The sequence below is a fragment of the Schistocerca piceifrons genome, chromosome 2 (assembly GCF_021461385.2).
Source record: "Schistocerca piceifrons isolate TAMUIC-IGC-003096 chromosome 2, iqSchPice1.1, whole genome shotgun sequence".
Classification (NCBI taxonomy): Eukaryota; Metazoa; Arthropoda; class Insecta; order Orthoptera; family Acrididae; genus Schistocerca; species Schistocerca piceifrons.
In genome coordinates, this window is record NC_060139.1 from 916,303,661 (window position 1) to 916,326,643 (window position 22,983).

Here is a 22,983-nt window from a genome sequence, read left to right on the forward strand (position 1 = left end):
ACCTCTAGCCGTAATAACGGCCTTGATACGCCTGGGCATTGAGTCAAACAGAGCTTGGATGGCGTGTACAGGTACAGCTGCCCATGCAGCTTCAACACAATACCTCAGTTCATCAAGAGTAGTGACTGGCGTATTGTGACGAGCCAGTTGCTTGGCCACCATTGACCAGACGTTTTCAAATGGTGAGAGATCTGGAGAATGTGCTGGCCAGGGCAGCAGTCGAACATTTTCTGTATCTAGAAAGGCCTGTACAGGACCTGCAACATGCAGTCGTGCATTATCTTGCTTAAATGTAGGGTTTCGCAGGGATCGAATGAAGGGTAGAGCAACGGCTCGTAACACATCTGAAATGTAACATCCACTGTTCAAAGTGCCGTCAATGCGAACAAGAGGTGACCGAGACGTTTAACCAAACCTATCACGCCGGGTGATACGCCAGTATGGCGATTACGAATACACGCTCCCAATGTGCGTTCAGCGCGATGTCACCAAACACGGATGCGACCATCATGATGCTGTAAACAGAAACTGGATTCATGCGAAAAAATGACGTTTTGCCATTCGTGCACCCAGGTTCGTCGTTGAGTACACCATCGCAGGCGCTCCTGTCTGTGATGCAGCGCCAACGGTAACTGCAGCCATGGTCTCCGAGCTGATAGTCCATGCTGCTGCAAATGTCGTCGAATTGTTCGTGCAGGTGGTTGTTGTCTTGCAAACGTCCCCATCTGTTCACTCAGGGATCGAGACGTGGCTGCATGATCCGTTACAGCCATGCGGCTAAGATGCCTGTCATCTCGACTGCTAGTGAAACGAGGCCGTTGGGATCCAGCACGGCGTTCCCTATTACCCATCTGAACCCACCGATTCCATATTCTGCTAACGGTCATTGGATCTCGACGAACGCGAGCAGCAGTGTCGCGATACGATAAACTGCAATCGCGATAGGCTACAATCCGACCTTTATCAAAGTCGGAAACATGATGGTACGCATTTCTCCTCCTTACACGAGGCATCACAACAACGTTTCGCCAGGCAACGCCGGTCAACTGCTTTTTGTGTATGAGAAATCGGTTGGAAACTTTCCTCATGTCAGCACGTTGTAGGTGTCGCCACCGGCGTCAGCCTTGTGTGAATGCTCTGAAAAGCTAATCATTTGCATATCACAGCATCTTCTTCCTGTCGGTTAAATTTCGCGTTTGTAGCACGTCATTTTCGTGGTGCAGCAATTTTAATGACCAGTAGTGTGGAAGTGAATGAGTGTGAACAGAGTATTATTGTAGCGGCACACAACTTTCAGACACATTTCGCATGGAAATCATGTACCCTATACGCTGCTGTGACATTATTGTAAATTGGGAAATCTGCCACACATGGATCCTAACCGTCGTATTGGTAGTGGTAAGGGATGAATCGACAGGTGACTCTGTTCTGCTTGGACATGATCTATCCAGTTACCACCATAAAGAGATCTAGCTGTATTCAACTGCATTTTCCAGTAATTATTGTTTCCAAGCACATTTTTTATCAGTGTTGTTGGTTTGATATGTTTTGCTACGACTTTCTACCTTACGTAGAACACACACGCAACATCCTCAAAAATTTCTCGGATGTTGTGCAATCTCAGTCTTCCGCCAACAATTTTTACTTCAACGGCTCCCTCTAGCACCTCGAAAGTTATTCCCCTATGCCTAAACACATGTCGTATCATCTTGTCCCTTTTCATTATTAATACTTTTCACATATTTCGTTTCTCTCCGATTCTGCGGAGAACACTCTCATTTCTCATCGTAACTTTCCGTTTTCATGTTACTGCAACACCACATCTCAAACGCTTCGGTTCTTCTTTACTGATTTTTTCTCACTCCATGATTCATTTTCTTACAATGCTGAGCTCTAGAAGTACAATCTCAGAGATATATTCCTCAATTTAATGCTTATCTTTGGTGTTACTATAGTGCTTACGTGACCCGTGCTTAGCACATCATGCACTGTTTCGCTCCCAAGGTAGCAGAAAAAAAAAATGGCTCTGAGCACTATGGGACTCAACTGCTGAGGTCATTAGTCCCCTAGAACTTAGAACTAGTTAAACCTAACTAACCTAAGGACATCACAAACATCCATGCCCGAGGCAGGATTCGAACCTGCGACCGTAGCGGTCTTGCGGTTCCAGACTGCAGCGCCTTTAACCGCACGGCCACTTCGGCCGGCAGGTAGCAGAATTCCTTCACTTTATCTTCTACGTAGTATTCAGTTCTGATGTTAAATATTTATCGTTAATATATCTACATCCCCTCAATACTCACGTCCGAATCCAAATTCTATGCTCAATTGACTGTACAATAGCTTCAATAGATTCTGTAATTATTCATTTTCACAGTTTATAGAAATATCGCCAGCGAATTGTGTGGTTGACCTAAAGCATACATAATGAAGCAGTACAGAACCCATTATGTATGCTTTATAATGGACATTTCGATGAAATTACAGTTACAGTTAATTAAATTTGATGTGTCATTAGCGGAAATAATGTTCATAAGCTGTAACTCCGTATCACAGCAGGCTATTGAATTCTGCCCTTGTTAGCTGTCCGAAGCCGTGAAATTGCCAATCCCCGCGCTCAACAGAACTTTGCAAAGCACTCGATTTAATTTCGCAACATATGTTTCCCACCGTCAGCAAAGGAACTGTTGGTAGAACAATCAGAAAGCTATATTTTTTTTAAAAAAAAAGTAAAATACTGCGTTCTGGTCCTAGAGGCGCCAGTTGGGCTCCTCTGCTAATGGCGCCACTGAATACGACTCCTCAATAGGCCTTACCAGGCTGAGTGCACTCAGTACCAGCCTTCACACAACACAGTACCAGGAATCGAACCCGATTCCTGCATCTGACAGTGAACTACGCTGACCACTCAGCTACGTCGGCGGATAGAACGCTGTATTACTGCTATGTTAATGAAACAGTCTTGGGTATGGATCGCTAGCTTCGTTTTAACAGGTGATGCAGGGTTTTAAAGTTGCGTATTTCACACAACTACCCTCCAGCAAAGCGACTGCACATAGATACACTATCTGATCAAATGTATCTGGACACCTGTTAGTGGCCATTAATATGCAGTGTGTCCGCCCTTCACCTTTATGGCGGATTGAACTCTATAAGGGACAAAAAAAAAAAAGGTTCAAATGGCTCTGAGCACTATAGGACTTAAAATCTGAGGTCATCAGTTACCCAGAACTTAGAACTACTTAAACCTAACTAACCGAAGGACATCACAAACATCCATGCCCGAGGCAGGATTAGAACCTGCGACCGTAGCAGCAGCGCGGTTCCGGACTGAAGCGCATAGAACCGCTCGGCCAGAAAGGCCGGCTGTTAGGGTCACTTTCAATGAAATGTCTGAATGTCTTCCTCAACAGCCAAAACCAGAGAAGGTGGTAATTTTGGACGCTGGAGTCTGGAACAATGGAACAAAGACGACGTTGTAACTCATCCCAAAGGTGTTACATTGGCTTGAAGTCGGGTGCTGGGCTGACCAGTTCATTTCCTCACACGTGCTGCGTTATGACAGATTGCATTGTGACGCTGCTAAGACAATAATCGTCTCCGAGCAGTTCCTCTGCTGTACGCTGCACGCGTACCATAGAAACATCCCCATACTGTAAAGCCACAAACTCGGTACTTCTCTGTTGTCACTATACTTAATGACCAGTAACGCTCTCCAGGCATTCGCCAAACACAGACTGTTTCATCGGATTGCCACAGGGTATATCGTGTTTTATCATTCCAAATCACTCGTTTCCAGCATTCCCGTGTCCAATGGCGTCTGACTTTACACCACCGTGTTGAAAAATTAATGTACACTCCTGGAAATTGAAATAAGAACACCGTGAATTCATTGTCCCAGGAAGGGGAAACTTTATTGACACATTCCTGGGGTCAGATACATCACATGATCACACTGACAGAACCACAGGCACATAGACACAGGCAACAGAGCATGCACAATGTCGGCACTAGTACAGTGTATATCCACCTTTCGCAGCAATGCAGGCTGCTATTCTCCCATGGAGACGATCGTTGAGATGCTGGATGTAGTCCTGTGGAACGGCTTGCCATGCCATTTCCACCTGGCGCCTCAGTTGGACCAGCGTTCGTGCTGGACGTGCTGACCGCGTGAGACGACGCTTCATCCAGTCCCAAACATGCTCAATGGGGGACAGATCCGGAGATCTTGCTGGCCAGGGTAGTTGACTTACACCTTCTAGAGCACGTTGGGTGGCACGGGATACATGCGGACGTGCATTGTCCTGTTGGAACAGCAAGTTCCCTTTCCGGTCTAGGAATGGTAGAACGATGGGTTCGATGACGGTCTGGATGTACCGTGCACTATTCAGTGTCCCCTCGACGATCACCAGTGGTGTACGGCCAGTTGCATGGGGGCTTAATTAAATATATGATTGAAAATACTTTTTAAATTTTTCGTAGCTGTATGTCCGATTACGCAGTGTCTCGTAATCGGTTGGCCCTGACTAGTATTATTACGCAATCTGACTGCAACAAACAATGTAAGGAAATTTTCGTAAACACAGTTAATTAATTAAGTCCCCAGCAACTATAAAACCAACAAAACCAATAAGCACAAGAGTCACTGTTCTGTATGTGGGAGTGTGACTCAACGTCCACATCTGGCACGGTTCTTTTCCAACAAGACAAGAATTTTTTAATACCAATTATACTGACGTGACAAAAGAAAATTAGAAAAACTATAATTACGCAAGAAAACCAGAATTCACTCTAATACAAGAACACAAGCCAGATGCTTTGTTGACTGAACCTGTAGTGACGCATTATTTCAGACACACAATTAATAAAAGAACATTGTAGTTTTTACCTTCATATATATTGACGAAATGCACTCATTACAATAACATCTGCTATCTCTCCCATCAAATAACTGCATAAAACATGGAACAACACTCTTTACTACCACATCTCACTCCGACTTCACGACAAGCAGTGCCCACTAGCACATCTCGGTACGAACTCTTAACACATACTGTCCTCTACGAGCTCTCTACAAGCACTGACTGCTATGAACTCTCGACAATCACTGACTGCCACGAACTCTTAACACACACTGTGGAGGCGGCTTAATAGTACTCTTTGGCGCAATCTCTGGCGCAGTGGCACAGTGTAGCCACCTTTCATATGCCCCTCCTCCACAGGCCAGAATTTGATGGTATTTTTGCCAGCATTGGTGGTGAAAATACCACCAAATTCGTCCAGAAAAATACAGACAAAAATAAAAGATAATATTACTACCTAAATATCACATAATTAGTTAAAATATTGGCTTTGCACTGACCTTTCACTAACCTAATATATGAAATACAGTAAGCAATACAACTTCTTTTCATACATGTGACTTTACATAATAGTTTACACAATATACAAAAAATCAGTTTATACAAATGTTCACATAAAATGCTTTCAATGATTAGTTTATACAAAAAAAGAACACCAACAGGTAACATCTTTTCAGTAAAAGCAGTCCATCAGTGGCACCCAGTAAAGTTTAGCAGGTACACCCAGCAACAAGTCACATTAGTTCAGTAGAAGCAATCCATCAGTTGCACCCAGCAATGTTAAGCAGGTGCAGACACCAACAGGTGACTTCATTTCAGTAGAAACAGTTCCATCTGTTGCACCCAGCAATGTTGAGCAGGTGCAGACAGCAACAAGTGACATTATTTCAGTAGAAGCAGTCCATCAGTGGCACCCAGCAATATTGAGTAGGTGCAGACAGCAAAAAGTCACATCTCTCAGCAGAAGCAGTTCGATAAAATTCACTAGCACTGATCACACTGTTCATCAGAGTTTATGAGCAGAAATTAAACATGTCCTGCTGGCACCAATCATGTAGAAAAGGTACAAGTAACAGTCCATAATTTTTTTTCAATCACTGATCACACAGTTCATCAGCAGAAATTAAACACGACCAAATGTCACACATCATGTTGAAAAGTGCAGGTAACAGTTCAGAATATTTATCTTCACTAATCAGACAGTTCAGGCATGAACAATAGTTTGAATGCACATACAAATGCTTTTACAGTAACATACAAATCATAACAAACACACAAATGATATCAGATAATTGTCCTATTAACTATTACAATACACAAATACCAGTAAACCTATAATATTTATGGGTGTCAGTGCAAGCCACTACCAACAAATAAAATAATATTCAGGAGATAGGTGGGTAGGATTAGGAAAGGAAAACACACAAAACACACTCACTCATCTTTCATCCACATTAGTGCTACTGTGTAATTGAATAGTGTTAATTGTGTAAATGCAATTCTGTCAAAATTTAATGTTCATCATGTGTATCAAGTAGTACTGGCAGCAATGTATAACAGTCAATAATAGTTAGGTCAACGTCATAGTCATCATGTCAAGACCAATGTTTGCCAAGCCAGATCAAAATGTACTGTTGCTGAACAACTGTCAGTGAGCCAAGATATGCAAATACTTCCTCTCTTCAAAAAAAAAATGTACTGCTTATTGATTTAACAAAGTGTGTATAGACAATCTTCCTTCTATTTGAGTGTTCTAGTCTGCCATCTTCATCCTCCTTGTTCCATAAGACTAACAAAAAAATATGCTCCTCACTTACTTTACCTCTTATACACCAAAACTCCAATAATCAACAGCATCACATAATCTCAATACGTCACTAATACTTCTTCAATATGTCGATACATATAACTCTTATCATCAATATCATTTATCTTACCTCTTGTCCACAAAAACTCCAATAATCATCTACTTCACATACTCTCAATACCTCAATAATACGTCGATACATATAAACCTCAGCACCAATATCATTTCACTTCCATAACAACTCTTTCCTCTAGTCAGTCTCCTCGAACAAGTACAGATAAAATACTAATGCAACTTCAATTCAGCATCCCATACAATCCGAAGACACAGTGTCCACACACAACCTCTGTGTAATCCATCTAACCCAAATTTTCTACTCATTATAAATTATAAGATACATTTTGGTTCCTTGTCCATCATTAAATAAAAGAAATGCATACCTGACCTCTAACAGACTTAGTCCGAATAACTCTCAGTAATTAAGTACGATTACGGAGTTTGAATGATCATAATATTTCACAGTGTGTACACCACTTCAAGAATTATGGCAAACAGAAGCAAACATGTGGAGTATTTTTTGTGTCAAGTGTCACTTCCTATTTCAATTGCTCACGAAAAATGCAGTGTAATAACTATTAATGGTCTAAACCTAGTATTGGTATGTCATGTCGTTAGCTTCCTTCCTATTAGCATAAATTTATACAGCTTCCATAAAACCTCAGCTCATGTGACTTCTATGACTTTCTTGTACTAATGTCGTTCGTCGAATTATAGCAGTTCATTTTCTTATCTTAAAATATAAGGCACTGAGCGTAAGCAAAACTTGCAATAGCGAGTAAATATACCAGTAGAGAACAGAATGTCAACAAGTGGATGCAGCACAATTCCTACAACGAGGCTCTGCCAAGCGAACAATCTATAATTAATACAGTAGTGTGACCTAAACTCTATGTTTGTACACTGTACAACAGCATTGCTATATTCTAAATTAAAGAGTAGTTGTGACAACAAAACAGAAATGTGTAAATATGCAATCCATACAAAAAGCAGCAAACATATATCTTACGTAATAAACAAGTCATTAGCATCATATCAGCCTAAGCAAATAAATGTTCATATGTAATCTTAATAAGTAAACATGAAGGCGCAAGCAGATAAATGACAAAGTATAACTTACATACCTAAACACATCAGCACAATAAATCAGGTTACAATTATAATTTAAATAAATAAGCACAGCAGGCACATAATTAAAAAAAAATATGACATCAGTGAAAAAGCATAGCAGCCAAGCGATGCATAATATACACAAGTTACAACCCAGTTCATTAATAATCATTGTCAAAATCAGTTAATGTACGCAAGCACGTCGCTTCACACGTAAATTCATAGAACATGAAATTTAGCACAAAGTATGAATCACGTAATCGCGAGCAGCAAATTACGTCTAAAGTACGTACCTAAGTGGAAATATGTTACTTGAAAAATAAACTCAATTAATAGTTACCCTTTTTTAGTTTATTACTTTCTTCTTCGAAATTACATTCTTCCTGAAATTTTCTCGATAGCAGGTCGTCTTAACGTCGGACACGCACAGAATTTACCTGAAGTTCTCAAATATTTTATACAACCGTATCCTGAAAAATACTGAATGTTAATAACAAAATTCATCAAGTCACTATAGCTTTATACTGAATTTAGTCGGAGAAATTAAACTGTGTATTTGTTTACGGCTGTCAGTGCATTCGCACTGAGCGCTCGATCAGCTGTAGGCGCGTGACGTAGGAAGCAATTGTTCGCGGTCAACGACTGCCTTGTGCGGCGCGCAGACTTGACTGTTGCTTTGAGTATGTGCCGCCGCCAAAACACAGCGCGGTATCCTTGTACTCTCTGCGTGTTTACATGTAGCTGTTAGTTTCTCACAAGTATGTCATTCCACAAAAATTTTAACGTTTGATATATGATGTATTCCTTTAGAGCGTCGAGATTTAAGAGTTTCTACTTCGACAGTGTTATCATGAATAATTTTGCGAATTCTATATGGACCGTTATAAAGCAGAAAAAATTTGCGACACAAGCCTTTTCCTTTGTGAGACAAACGGTGGGACTTAATTAATACCTTCTGACCAACTGACAAGAATTTTGAACGACCAGGACGCTTAGCTGATTTCTCTCTTCTAGCAGCCGCAGATGCAATATTTCGTAGAGCCAGGTTGACAACTTCAGAATGCCGCAGTTTCCGTGAAGGCGGAAAAGGAACGATTTCAGAAATGCGATTTGTTGGTACTTTATTTTTTAATATCAATAGAGGCGGTAAAGAAGTTGAGTCATTAGGAAGTTCATTCAGAATGTTTTGAAAAATATGAAGATACTGATCCCAAGTTCTGTGATTCTGATGACAATAAAGACGGCACAATTTATTGATTTCCTTCATCCATCTCTCTGAAGCGTTAGATTGAGGGTGAAAAAGTGAAATGAAAATTGGTTTAATTTTACGACGCTGCAGAGTACGAAGCCAAATTTTAGAACGAAACTGTGATCCATTATCTGATATAACCTCATCAACATGACCAACTTCTTTAAGAAAATGTTTGATGAAAGCGTTAGATACTGAACGAGCTGTTGCTTTGCGTAACGGTGTAAAACATATATATTTTGACGTCAGTTCCACTGCTACGAAAATGTACGCAAAACCATTAGTAGATCGAACCACTGGACCAAACAAATCGACTGCAGCCATCTCCTTTAATTTCGCTGGAATGATGGGAAACAACAGTGCTCTGTGAGAAATCGTTGGAGGCTTAGCCATTTGACATAATTTACATTTGGCAAGAACAGATCGAATACGTTTTTCCATATTACTGAAGTAACAATTTTCTCGTAATTTATGAAAGCATTTTCTGGGACCAAAGTGTGCATAACTGAAATGCGTATACCAAATCAATTTATTGACCCACTCATCAGGAATACAAACTAACCAAACAGAGTTGTCGACCGATTTTCGTTTGAAAAGAATGTCATTGCGAACTAAATAATGCTGTCTAATCGCTACGCTTTCCTTTCTCCTCCACTTCTCCTTAATGTCCTTCCAGATTGGATCCTTATTTTGCTCCTTAGCGATGTCCTGGAGCGAAGACGAAATAAAGTTCTCAAACGCCACACCTTGAATATACATCAAACAATAATTGTTTTCCTTGCAGTCCTCTTCAGCACTTTGTTTCAAACCCATAGGTGCACGTGATAAAGCATCGGCAACAATATTAGAAGAACCCTGTATGTAAACAATACTAAAGTCAAATTCCTGTAGGTACAACGCCCATCGTGACAATCTGCCATGAGTTAATTTTGTTGACATAAGAAATTCCAGAGCTCGATGATCGGTGTAAACCTTAGTATGTCTGCCAAACAAAAATGTGCGAAATTTTGTGAAAGCCCATACAACAGCCAAAGCTTCAAGTTCCGTAATCGAATAATTCTTTTCTGATTTAGAAAGAACACGACTTCCAAATGCAATCGTTTTCTGGACTATAACGCCGTCTTCTTCTATCTCTTGAAATAAGTGTGCCCCTAGGCCCTTGTATGATGAGTCCGTTGCCAAACAAAATTCTTTAGATAAATCCGGATGTGAAAGAAGTGGAGCAGCAACTAAAGCATCACGAAGCTGTTCAAATTCTGACTGAGCTTCCTCATCCCAACACCAATTAGATTTCTTTCCAGATAGTTCACATAAACGAGGTGTGGCCAAATCGTCCAATTTAACAAAGCGTCGAAGAAAATTACAGACACCAAGGAAACTACGAACATCACGTTTTGTAGTAGGAACAGCATAATTACGAATAGCGTCTAATTTCTCTGGATCAGGAAGAATACCTTCTGTAGAAATAATGTGACCGAGAAATTTCACCTGAGAACGACCAAATTCAGATTTTTCCAAGTTCACTGTCATGCCAACTCGTGCAAAAATACGCAATAATGAATCCAAAATTTTGTTGTGCTCACTCCAAGAATGTTTAGCAATAAGAATATCGTCAACATATGAAGTAATGTTGTCACGAAGATATACAGGTAAAATTTCGTTTAAGCTACAAATGACTGCTGCAGAAAATATAGTAAGTCCAAACGGTAATTTCCGAAGTCACATTTAGGTAAAGTAGTCATATCAGGTTATTGTCTACTTACTCTCTAGATAGATTGATAGTCGAAGAGTTGTTTTGACAGATGCAAAGAATAGTAAAAGAGTAGGCAGCGGTACAGAAAACTAAAAGAGAAATAGCACCACTACAGCTCGGGGCCCTATGCTCGCTACGGCACATATTCACTTTAGAGTAGTGAATCCCCTGAGGACATTAATAAGTTCAAACAGTAATTTTCGAAATCTCATTTAGGTAAATAGTCAAATCCGGTTATTGTTTACTTACTCACTAGATAGATTGATAGTCGAAGAGTTGGTTTGACAGATGCAAAGAATAGTAAAAGAGTAGGCAGCGGTACAGAAAACTAAAAGAGAAACAGCACCACTACAGCTCGGGGCCCTATGCTCGCTACGGCACATATTCACTTAGAGTAGTGAATCCCCTGAGGACATTAATAGCTGCACATAATTTCTAGTTTGTGACCTTGTGGCACATCTGGCGGAAGTGCGTACATAAATTGATCTAACCATGCACATGGATGTATGTCATTCTTAGAGTTGCGGAAGATCTTAAATTTCCGGACAGTCAAAAAGTGTTTATAGTCAAAGTTTTCGCCTCGTGGCGACAAAGACCTACCGCGTCTGTCCCAGTCCGAATGTCGATTATTGTAAAGTTCGCGCGCCTGGCGCTCTCTTGTTGCATCCCGTAAATGAAACAAATTATTTTCTTCAAACCCCTCTGCTACCTGTGATTCCAAATTTCTTCTGCTATCTTTTCCTACAATTTCCCCTTCGATCTGCTTGACTTGCTTTCGTAATGCCTCAAATTCCCTTTTCACGCGTTCATTAAATTTTCCCTGATTTTCAACATGCTTATTTATGTTCTGATACTCTTCGGTTTCTGCAAATGGTAATGGAACTGTATCATCCGAATCTCTGTCCCCATGTAAACTAAGATTTGTCAGTTTATCTGAAATTTCCTCAACTCTTTCCGATAAGTCACCTAATTGTTCTTTCTGTTTATTTACGTCTTCCGTAAGTATCGCGACTCGGGTTTCAGTATTGTCACATTTGGTAGCTAGCTGTTCATATTGTTGTGTTAGGTTATTTAATCTGTCATTTGGTACGGATCCTTCGATTCTCTCAAATATTTCTTCCTTGTCCTTTGCACGTTGTAAATTTAACTCTGAAAAATTCTGTACTATCACGCGATCTCTTTCGTCCTGCTCTCTATCCTGTTCCCTTTGTCTGATTTCTACTGCAATTAATCTATTATTGTGAGAATTCAGAATCGGTTGTACTTCCTCTCTGATTTCTTTCTTTAATTCATCTTTCATATTTTTGAAACATGTCCCTATTCTTGAATCTAACCGTATTTCCAAAGTTCCCATCTCTGTTTTTAATTCAGATCCAAACCGTGTTTCCATTGTTCCCATTTGTGATCCCAGTGAGTCTAATCGGTTTTCCATTGTTCCCATCCGTGTTTCCATTGTTCCCATACCAGTTTTAATTGTTCCTATCTCTGTCTTTAATTCAGATTGAAAATTTAATATTACACTCATCAACTGCTCCATATTAACTTGTTCGAAATTCCTTTCGCCCCTAACATTTCCCACAAAACTAACTTCCTTCTGCATAGCCATAAGGCTATCTGTGTTCGATACTATTCCAGAATCTTCTGTCATTAATCTCGTATTCTGTGAATTTTCTGATTGAGAAAAACCTTGAACTGGTTCCGGACTGTCTTCCCGACTTATTAAATTGTTTTCAACTCCATTATTCATCACACTGTTTTCCTCTGTTGGCGAGTTCGCCATGTCAACAATTTCGTTATACTCACTATTCATCATTTTTGCCTTTTTCATCGATCGCGTAATCATTTGCAAAACACAAAAAAAAAAAAAAAATTCGTCACTGTTCGAAAATCACACTCAATGACTCCTTATCTCCAACAATACTATTCACACTAGATGTTTCCTTCAGACACGATCAATCGAACAATTGAAATAATTGCACTAATTTGTCAAACGCGTATACAAGGCAATAAAAATTAAATTTTGAAAAATACCATTAGAAGAATGCCAATTACCAAATCTACACATGCAAAATAGACTACAATTACTAGCTACAAATTACTACAACAAAACTACTGTCTACTACTTTTACAATCAGAAAAATTCCAAGGGACGATCCGAAGCAGCGGTCGCCACGTGCATGGGGGCTTAATTAAATATATGATTGAAAATACTTTTTAAATTTTTCGTAGCTGTATGTCCGATTACGCAGTGCCTCGTAATCGGTTGGCCCTGACTAGTATTATTACGCAATCTGACTGCAACAAACAATGTAAGGAAATTTTCGTAAACACAGTTAATTAATTAAGTCCCCAGCAACTATAAAACCAACAAAACCAATAAGCACAAGAGTCACTGTTCTGTATGTGGGAGTGTGACTCAACGTCCACATCTGGCACGGTTCTTTTCCAACAAGACAAGAATTTTTTAATACCAATTATACTGACGTGACAAAAGAAAATTAGAAAAACTATAATTACGCAAGAAAACCAGAATTCACTCTAATACAAGAACACAAGCCAGATGCTTTGTTGACTGAACCTGTAGTGACGCATTATTTCAGACACACAATTAATAAAAGAACATTGTAGTTTTTACCTTCATATATATTGACGAAATGCACTCATTACAATAACATCTGCTATCTCTCCCATCAAATAACTGCATAAAACATGGAACAACACTCTTTACTACCACATCTCACTCCGACTTCACGACAAGCAGTGCCCACTAGCACATCTCGGTACGAACTCTTAACACATACTGTCCTCTACGAGCTCTCTACAAGCACTGACTGCTATGAACTCTCGACAATCACTGACTGCCACGAACTCTTAACACACACTGTGGAGGCGGCTTAATAGTACTCTTTGGCGCAATCTCTGGCGCAGTGGCACAGTGTAGCCACCTTTCACAGTGTAGGAGATCGCTCCCCACACCATGATGCCGGGTGTTGGCCCTGTGTGCCTCGGTCGTATGCAGTCCTGATTGTGGCGCTCACCTGCACGGCGCCAAACACGCATACGACCATCATTGGCACCAAGGCAGAAGCGACTCTCATCGCTGAAGACGACACGTCTCCATTCGTCCCTCCATTCACGCCTGTCGCGACACCACTGGAGGCGGGCTGCACGATGTTGGGGCGTGAGCGGAAGGCGGCCTAACGGTGTGCGGGACCGTAGCCCAGCTTCATGGAGACGGTTGCGAATGGTCCTCGCCGATACCCCAGGAGCAACAGTGTCCCTAATTTGCTGGGAAGTGGCGGTGCGGTCCCCTACGGCACTGCGTAGGATCCTACGGTCTTGGCGTGCATCCGAGCGTCGCTGCGGTCCGGTCCCAGGTCGACGGGCACGTGCACCTTCCGCCGACCACTGGCGACAACATCGATGTACTGTGGAGACCTCACACCCCACGTGTTGAGCAATTCGGCGGTACGTCCACCCGGCCTCCCGCATGCCCACTATACGCCCTCGCTCAAAGTCCGTCAACTGCACATACGGTTCACGTCCACGCTGTCGCGGCATGCTACCAGTGTTAAAGACTGCGATGGAGCTCCGTATGCCACGGCAAACTGGCTGACACTGACGGCGGCGGTGCACAAATGCTGCGCAGCTAGCGCCATTCGACGGCCAACACCGCGGTTCCTGGTGTGTCCGCTGTGCCGTGCGTGTGATCATTGCTTGTACAGCCCTCTCGCAGTGTCCGGTGCAAGTATGGTGGGTCTGACACACCGGTGTCAATGTGTTCTTTTTTCCATTTCCAGGAGTGTAAGTAAGCAATATAGTACTTTACAACTCTGAGGCATACTCACACAAAACACTGAGTATTATGAATGAAAACAGAATACAATTTTTAAGAGTAAGTTAGCGGATCGTATACGCTGAGATATACTTAGTAATAGATGTTAATATGAATTTCAGTTTATTCTTTATAAATTTGTTTCAATATATGAAAGTTACTTTCCTAAAAGGTTATACAAAAAGGCCATTAAAAAAAACCTATTAACCCAGGGACAAGTAAAGGAATTAAAATCTCATGTAAGAGCGAGAGGAGACCTAATGCAAAGACTACAATAAATCAAGTACCGGTATTAATTTCAGTCTACAGACATGCAGCAATATTTTAAGTACAGTCATTAAAAGACCAGAAGTATGCCCATTCTGACAGACAGTAATAACGCAGATAATAAGATGAAAACTGTTGGAATATTGTCAAATGAGAGACAGGACAACCAGTCAGTGTACAAGATTACATAACAATTATACTAAATGACAGTTTTGTGACTAACAATTCGACAGCTACAAGAATGTTTAAGAATCACTTTCTAGATGTACCAGAAAAATAGGATTAAATGGTTCAACTGAAGAACCAAGAGTATGTACTAAAAAGTCATTCCACAAAGCTTTAACCAACAAGAAGAACTGAGCCGCATACTCCAAGACAGCTATGCACAGCAAGTAGTTGTAATTTTTACATTATATTACTAAGAATACGATCTCGAACGACCTTGGAAATTTTCGATATCTTTATCCGTTTCCGAGATACAGAAGTTCAAAGTTGCCCTACTGGTACACGTAAAACGTGAACTTAAAATCTGCTGTGGGGCGAAAATGTAGTTTATACATTGACGTTGTACGGAGAATTATGTTGTAAAGTGTCCCCGTTATCATCAGAAGGGTTCTGGGTATCCCGTGTTGTTGTTGTGTTGTAATGTTGTAGTACATACAAATTTTTTGCACGTAAAATCCGGTGTGAAATTGTAAAATTATATACGTTAGCGTTACTTCAATTTAACATAAGTAAACTACCAAAATTTTACGGACCCATAAAGTTCCTTTCATACAACTGACGTGTCCAGCTGTAGCGGGGAATAGACGGGAAACAGGGGAAAAATGTTCCTAGCGGAAAACAAAACAGGCGAATTTGCTCCTGTTTATTAAAAGACTCTGACAGAAAAGTGGTGTACCAGCTGCCTCATTTTAGCTGCATCAGCGCGTTCAAAAATTTCCAAAGCTATTCGCGCTTTTTTCATACTGAGACAGTGGCAATGGGAAAGACACAGGAAAGTAATAAATACTGGAAGATAGGAACCAGCGATTGTAGTATAAAAAGACAGACGGGGGACAATGGCATTTTGCAAGAAAAGAGGGACACAGTGGTAATGGAACATAGTTGACAGTGACAGAACGCTGCGAGGAAAAGAGGGAAGGAGGTAGGGCCAATGGGAGAGGAATAAAGAAAGGGAGAAAGTGGAAGTGTGTGGGAGTCAGTAGCGGTGAGGGACAATGTCTATGACTGTGAAAATGAGGAAGAGTAAGAAAGTGACAGTGAGAAGAGACAGCAGCATTGGGAAGGAATGTATGAGACAGTAGGAGTAAGAGAGAGCAAGAGGCAGTCGGCGACAGAGAGAGGAGACGGTAGTAATAGGACAGAATGATGGAGGCTATGGCTGTGAGACAAGAGACAGAGACAGTTAGAGAAACACAAAGAAATATTGACAATGAGTTGGGTTGAAGAGGTGAATGAGAATGGGCAAGTGAGGATGGATGGGTATTAACGAGTTAATGCGACGGACTAGTGAGCTTGGGCGAGTTGCAATTAAGAGAGCTTGTGAAAGTGAGAGGGTGCATATTAAAAAGAACGTGAATATGTTACCATGCCGAAACGTTTTGCAAAAACTGTTAAGGGTGCTGAGGAAGATAGAACGAGACAGCTAATACCCCACTCGTCAGTCAGAGCCTTTATAAACGGGAACATATTCGCCTCTTTTGTGCTCCGATAGGAGCATTTTTCTGCTGGTGATAGTATGCTTGAAATCTGAACGATTTGTGCAGGAAACAATAGAAGAAAAGTGATTTAAATGTGTGGTTCGATCAATGATCGCTACCTTGGTTTGATATTGAGCTTTTTCTGCCAAAGGGTATCTATTTCGTTTCTTGCTTAACTATAAATTGTCTCTAGAGAGAGAGCACTTTCCGTTTTCTGTTCCCCGTAATACTTGCATTGGATACTCCAGGTGTCTCTTTTTTTGTGACAGTTCTACTGTACCATCTCAGAACTCGAGCATAATCTACATCTACGCGCCGCTCTTCTTTGGATCTTCTCTATCTCCTCTGTCAAACCGATCTGGTACGGATCCCACACTGATGAGCAATACTCAAGTATAGGTCGAACGAGTGTTTTGTAAGCCACCTCCTTTGTTGATGGACTACATTTTCTAAGCACTCTCCCAATGAATCTCAACCTGGTACCCGCCTTACCAACAATTAATTTTATATGATCATTCCACTTAAAATCGTTCCGCACGCATACTCCCAGATATTTTGCAGAAGTAACTGCTACCAGTGTTTGTTCCGCTATCATATGATCATACAATAAAGGATCCTTCTTTCTATGTATTCGCAATACATTACATTTGTCTATGTTAAGGGACAGTTGCCACTCCCTGCACCAAGTGCCTATCCGCTGCAGATCTTCCTACATTTCGCTACAATTTTCTAATGCTGCAACTTCTCTGTATACTACAGCATCATCCGCGAAAAGCCGCATGGAACTTCCGACACTATCTACTAGGTCATTTATATATGACATATATATGACATAATCTGGGCATTGACAGGCTGATCAGAAATCTGATTCCGTTACGTTTCTCAATTATCCTTTACTCATAATTTCGATTTTAGTGAAAAACAGTGCTACGAGATTCTCTAGAAATAATGAAATTAAGTAATGTATTAAGAGAACCATTAAGTGCGCGTAATTTAAAATGAGTTGTCGTAAGCAACGAAGACGCCTATGGATTGCTCGGACACGCTACAACTGAGATCAAAATTTACGAATGTAGAAATAACGTACTCAGTTAATATGAGCTGACATCTTGAGAGAAAGAATTTGGAAAGTTAGCTATCTGAAGAGGGGGGGGGGGGGGGGCATATATACCCGAAACCGTTAATTGCATTGAAATCGGGCATTTCAAAAGTATTCGTTGCTGGCTGCGTTATTCACTAACAATTATTTATGTTCAGGGCTTTCACAGGATCCTTCATGGACAGAATAACATTTAAAGCGAAACACTTTTTTCAAATCTTGGTATCTGAAGTGATGCATTGGCTACCAGTTTTTATGACGCCAGTCTTTGTCACAGAGACAATGCTGCAAATGCAACAACGTTGTGTTCTCAAAAGAAAAATATTTTAGATTTACACTTCTGTAAATGTACATGGTCTATTTTGACAACAGAGACATGTGTAAAAGATGACAAAAATCGATTTCAGGAAGTGTTGTAAATGTTTAGCAATTTCCAGTTATAAATGCACAGAACACGAAACATGTCTCTTGCATTAAATTCTCTGTTACAATTTGGAAGAACAAAGACCAAAAGATAAAATTCGTAGGTATGTGAACGGAACAACTACTCTGGTTATGTGGGCGTCTTCTACCGGAGTATTAAGACATGGACCTGATCGGATAGGTCCCTTCTTCGGACACTATCATAGTCATTTGTAACAATGTCTATAACCAGTAATTAGTAAATAATTCTTGACTTCGTGTAGACCAATCGAAACCTTTAACCTGGCTACAACACTGCGGTCGATTAAGTGACATGATTCTGAAAGCACGCGAAATTCTATTCTCCAATATCAGAGTGGTAGTACTGAAATCAATTGCTTTGACGGTAAACTTCATAATGTACGTTGTTGATTGTTTTTTGTTACAGTGCTGAGAAGTGACACAATATTTCGAATCATCGATATTTTTTCCTGTATAAACACCTCAAATACTAGATATAAAGGAATAAATGTAGCCTGTTTATCCATTATGTTTATCCATTATGTTTTATTCATTTCGTAACTGATAAAGTCATAAACAACTCTATTTTTCTCCTTCGATAAAGCTGATCTATTGACTCAAACGTTACTTAGTGGTAATTGCTTCGTTAACTTATGTACTTACCTATATACATTGTGGGCGTGAGCTCGTTTCTGTTATTGTAAAACCTAAGTAATTTTTCAATTTCAGATAGTTAACCTTACCTGTGTAAGAAAACTGAATGAAAAAAATATTCAGCTCGTCGTGCAACATTTGCAATTTGACACGAAAACAAAACATATAAATACAATGAAGATTAAGAAGAAACAAAAGCACAATATCCATTACAATAACATGAGTCAGCGCTGATGTTAGCAGACAACGATAACGTCAGAACTTTCCTCCCAAGAAACCTCGACACGCAATTATGTGACGTGATGCTACGTTGACGACCTGTGTGAATGCCGCCATTTGAAATGCATTCCGAAATACTTTGACGTGACGTGAATTGACGTGACGTGCCATGAACTGAACTTCAACTAAACTTAAACAAACAACTTCGTCCCGAGATTCCGTGACAATTCCAGCTTAATGTTGACAACATGCGCAGAACGCAATCCTCACTCCAGAGATATTACTACGCTATGGTTTCCATGGAGATAAAAAAAAGAAGGGAGATGGCGCTATAGACTTACGCTGCACGCTGTTTGGAAGTCAGAGTGGGTAGCGCCTGCTGCCATATTAAATATCCCAAAACATGAGCAAGTGACTATTTACTATTACTTCTTGTTCAATTTTTCTGTCGTGTGCACTCAACAGCCATTTTAAATACTAAAAATTACAGTGCTTACGTGAATAACATAAAGTCAGGACGACGTAGTATCATTCCGAAAATGGCGCGTTAAGAATTGTGACAAGCCTTGCCCTTTTTACACAAATGTTTCTCTGTGTTGGAACGTTATCATTAATGATTTATGTTTCGAGGTTCAATGAAACACTAAATAAATTTTAGACTGATAGTTACCATTGTCGTTTGCTCTTAGTTAATCGGACCGTTGAAAATCGATGCTGTCTGGCTTTGAATACTTGGTGCTACATTTGCAAATTATGTCACTTTTTCCGATACGAATGTTATGATCAAAAGGATTGACAATACTTACACATTTTTCTTTACAGCGTTGCCTCTGAATGCTTTGCTCATTATTACAATACCTTTGCATTTATCTTACGATGATTACCGGTTTCTGTTACAATTCTGAATATCTTCAGATGTTTTAAAACAAAAAGAAGACACGCTAAATATAATCTTAACTAACTAACATGAAACCCACACATGATAAATATAACAGTGTGTACGATACCCATTGTGGTTACAGAATAGTCCGTCAGTTTTTTGTGCTGCGCACAACCTCCATAAGTCATTAATGTACATGCATTACAGTATGAGGAATTACAACAGAGTTTGGGTAAGAGTATTAGCAACTCTCCAAATATGATACGTAAGATGATAAGAGTCATTGTGTTAAAGCAGAACTGATACATAGGTGAAATAAAATTATGGCTAGTGCACAAAACTAAAACTAGGACGGAAGAGAATCTAGCCGTTCACATCAGGAACATATTTTTCAGTTTGGCATATTAGTGTACTTCTCTTTTGAGTGTTCCTCCAGTGGGCGTCGTTTTCCGTGGCTAGAGAAAGGAGACCGCACGGCATTCATATTTTCGTACATATTTATAAATTTAAAGTAAGTGAAGTTCAGAACTCAAATATAAAACTCCACAAAAGTCTCGAGAAAACCGATTTCGTATTTCCCGAGTGACTTAAATTCAGTAACTCTCGGTAGATTTTGTTAGGGGCCACATGACTGTAATAGAAAGCTGTACGTGGGCGGCTAGAGTAAATTTTTTTAACAATGGTGCATGTACTACTAGCGTTTCCGTGAACCGTAAAATACATGATGATGAAAACAAATTAATTTGTAATGCTTTTTATTTAAACAATCTACATTAACAATTGTTAATACAAGATCGGTAATTAAGAATTTACATTTCGTGTACGTTATGCAATCAGAAACAATAAGCCATGCATTGTTCATAAAAATGACAAGTAGATATGTGCTGATTAGCGTATATTTGATGAATTTTATGTTTAAACTAGCTGAGTACCCGGTGTCGCCTCCTCCCCCCCCCCCCCCTCCACACCCCGCCCATCGCTCTCTCTCTCTCTCTCTTTTTCTCTCTCTCTCTCCCACCCTCCCTCCCTCGCTACATCTCCTCCTCCCCCTCTGTTGATCTCTTCCTTTTTCCTTTGTCTGTCCATCTCCTCCTCTCCCCTCTCTCTTACCCTCACAGTATTTCTTCTCGCCGGCCAGTGTGGCCGAGCGGTTCTAGGCGCTATAGTCTGGAACCGCGCGACCGCTACGATCGCAGGTTCGAATCCTGCCTCGGGCATGGATGTGTGTGACGTCCTTAGGTTCGTTAGGTTTAAGTAGCTCTAAGTTCTAGGGGACTGATGACCTCAGAAGTTAATTCCATAGTGCTCAGAGCCATTTCTTCTCAGATCGTAAGTAGTGTGTGTACCAAATTTGATTCCTATATTCGTATGCACTTGACAAATAGATCTCACTTATGTTTGACATATTTTACGCGTTTTTGGACACTCATTGCACCTGTGTCTCTAGCGAATTTTGGTCTGCACTTTGTTTCACGCAGCTTAGTATTTACGATGTCATACCTCCTGAAATGTTTATGGTACAATGATATATTTTTCTAGGTACATTCACATGTGGGTACTATCTAAGAAAGTTGTTACGAATAGACTTAGTAGTATAGAGATAATAAATTAAAACGTCGTACACGATGTCGCATCTCATTATTCAGTGTCATGTCTCCTGAACTACGAATATGTGTTGTACAATGATATATTTTTGCAGGGACATTCAATGCCATATGTGGATACTGTCTGCGAAAAGTGTTTAGAATAGAGTTAGTAGCAACGAAGTTATAAATTTAAACGTCTTGCATTATATGGCAGTTTCTGTCACTTCTCAATGTTTGACATATCTCCTGAACTGTGAGTCTTAAAATGATATAATTTTGCTGGTACATCCTGTGATATATTTGAGTACCGTCTCCAAAATACTTCAAAAATACAGTTAGAAATTAAAACGTCATGCTTCATACGGCAGAACTGCTGCATGAACAGCAAAAATGTACTTTTCTCCTTTCTTTTCATCATTTTGTGGCAGTTGTCAGCGAAAAATGTTTCGTAAAGGTTTGAAATCATGGGTTACATTTGTTCCAAATCACTAAGCACTCTGTCTCAGATTCTGGATGCCTAAGTTATGCCTATTGACACGCCATGGGCTACACTAATTTTTTTCACCACCAACCCACCCCTCCCATAGTTAGGTGGTTCTTAAGCAGACAACGATTCTTTGCAGGCAGTGATATGTGTATCAAGTTTGGTTGAAATTGGTCCAGCGGTTTATGAGGAGATGTAGAACGAACATACATGCATACGTACATTTTGTAATACGACGCAGGTATTACATTTGAACGAAAAACACGAAAAAATGACAGAAACGAGACTCGAACTAGCGATTACCAGTCTCGAGCGCTACGGACCTCTTTTTTGCGTATTTTACGCTTCACGGAAATGCTCGCAGCACATGCAGCGTTGTTAAAAACGTTTGCATCTTTGAGGAAGCGAACTCAGGGCGCCTACCTTATAGGCGATGGTTTTAGCACAGATCCATGTGGACTGTCGGCGGAATCGGCAGTGATTACCGAATTAAAGTTGCTCGGGAAGTTTCAGAGTCCATTTTTCCCAATGAGTTGTGAGAGTCGCATCGAAGTTCTTTGGAAAACTGATATTTGGTTTTTGAACTACACACACAATAAATACACTACTGGCCATTAAAATTGCTACACCAAGAAGAAATGCAGATGATAAACGGGTATTCATTGGACAAATATATTATACTAGAACTGATATGTGATTACATTTTCACGCAATTTGGGTGCATATATTCTGAGAAATCAGTACCCAGAACAACCACCTCGAACCGCAATAACGGCCTTGATACGCCTGGGCATTGAGTCAAACAGAGCTTGGATGGCGTGTACAGGTACAGCTGCCCACACAGCTTCAACACGATACCACAGTTCATCAAGAGTAGTCATTGGCGTATTGTGACGAGCCAGTTGCTCGGCCACCATTGGCCAGAGGTTCTCAGTTGGGGAGAGATCTGGAGAATGTGCTGGCCAGGGCAGCAGTCGAACATTTTCTGTATCCAG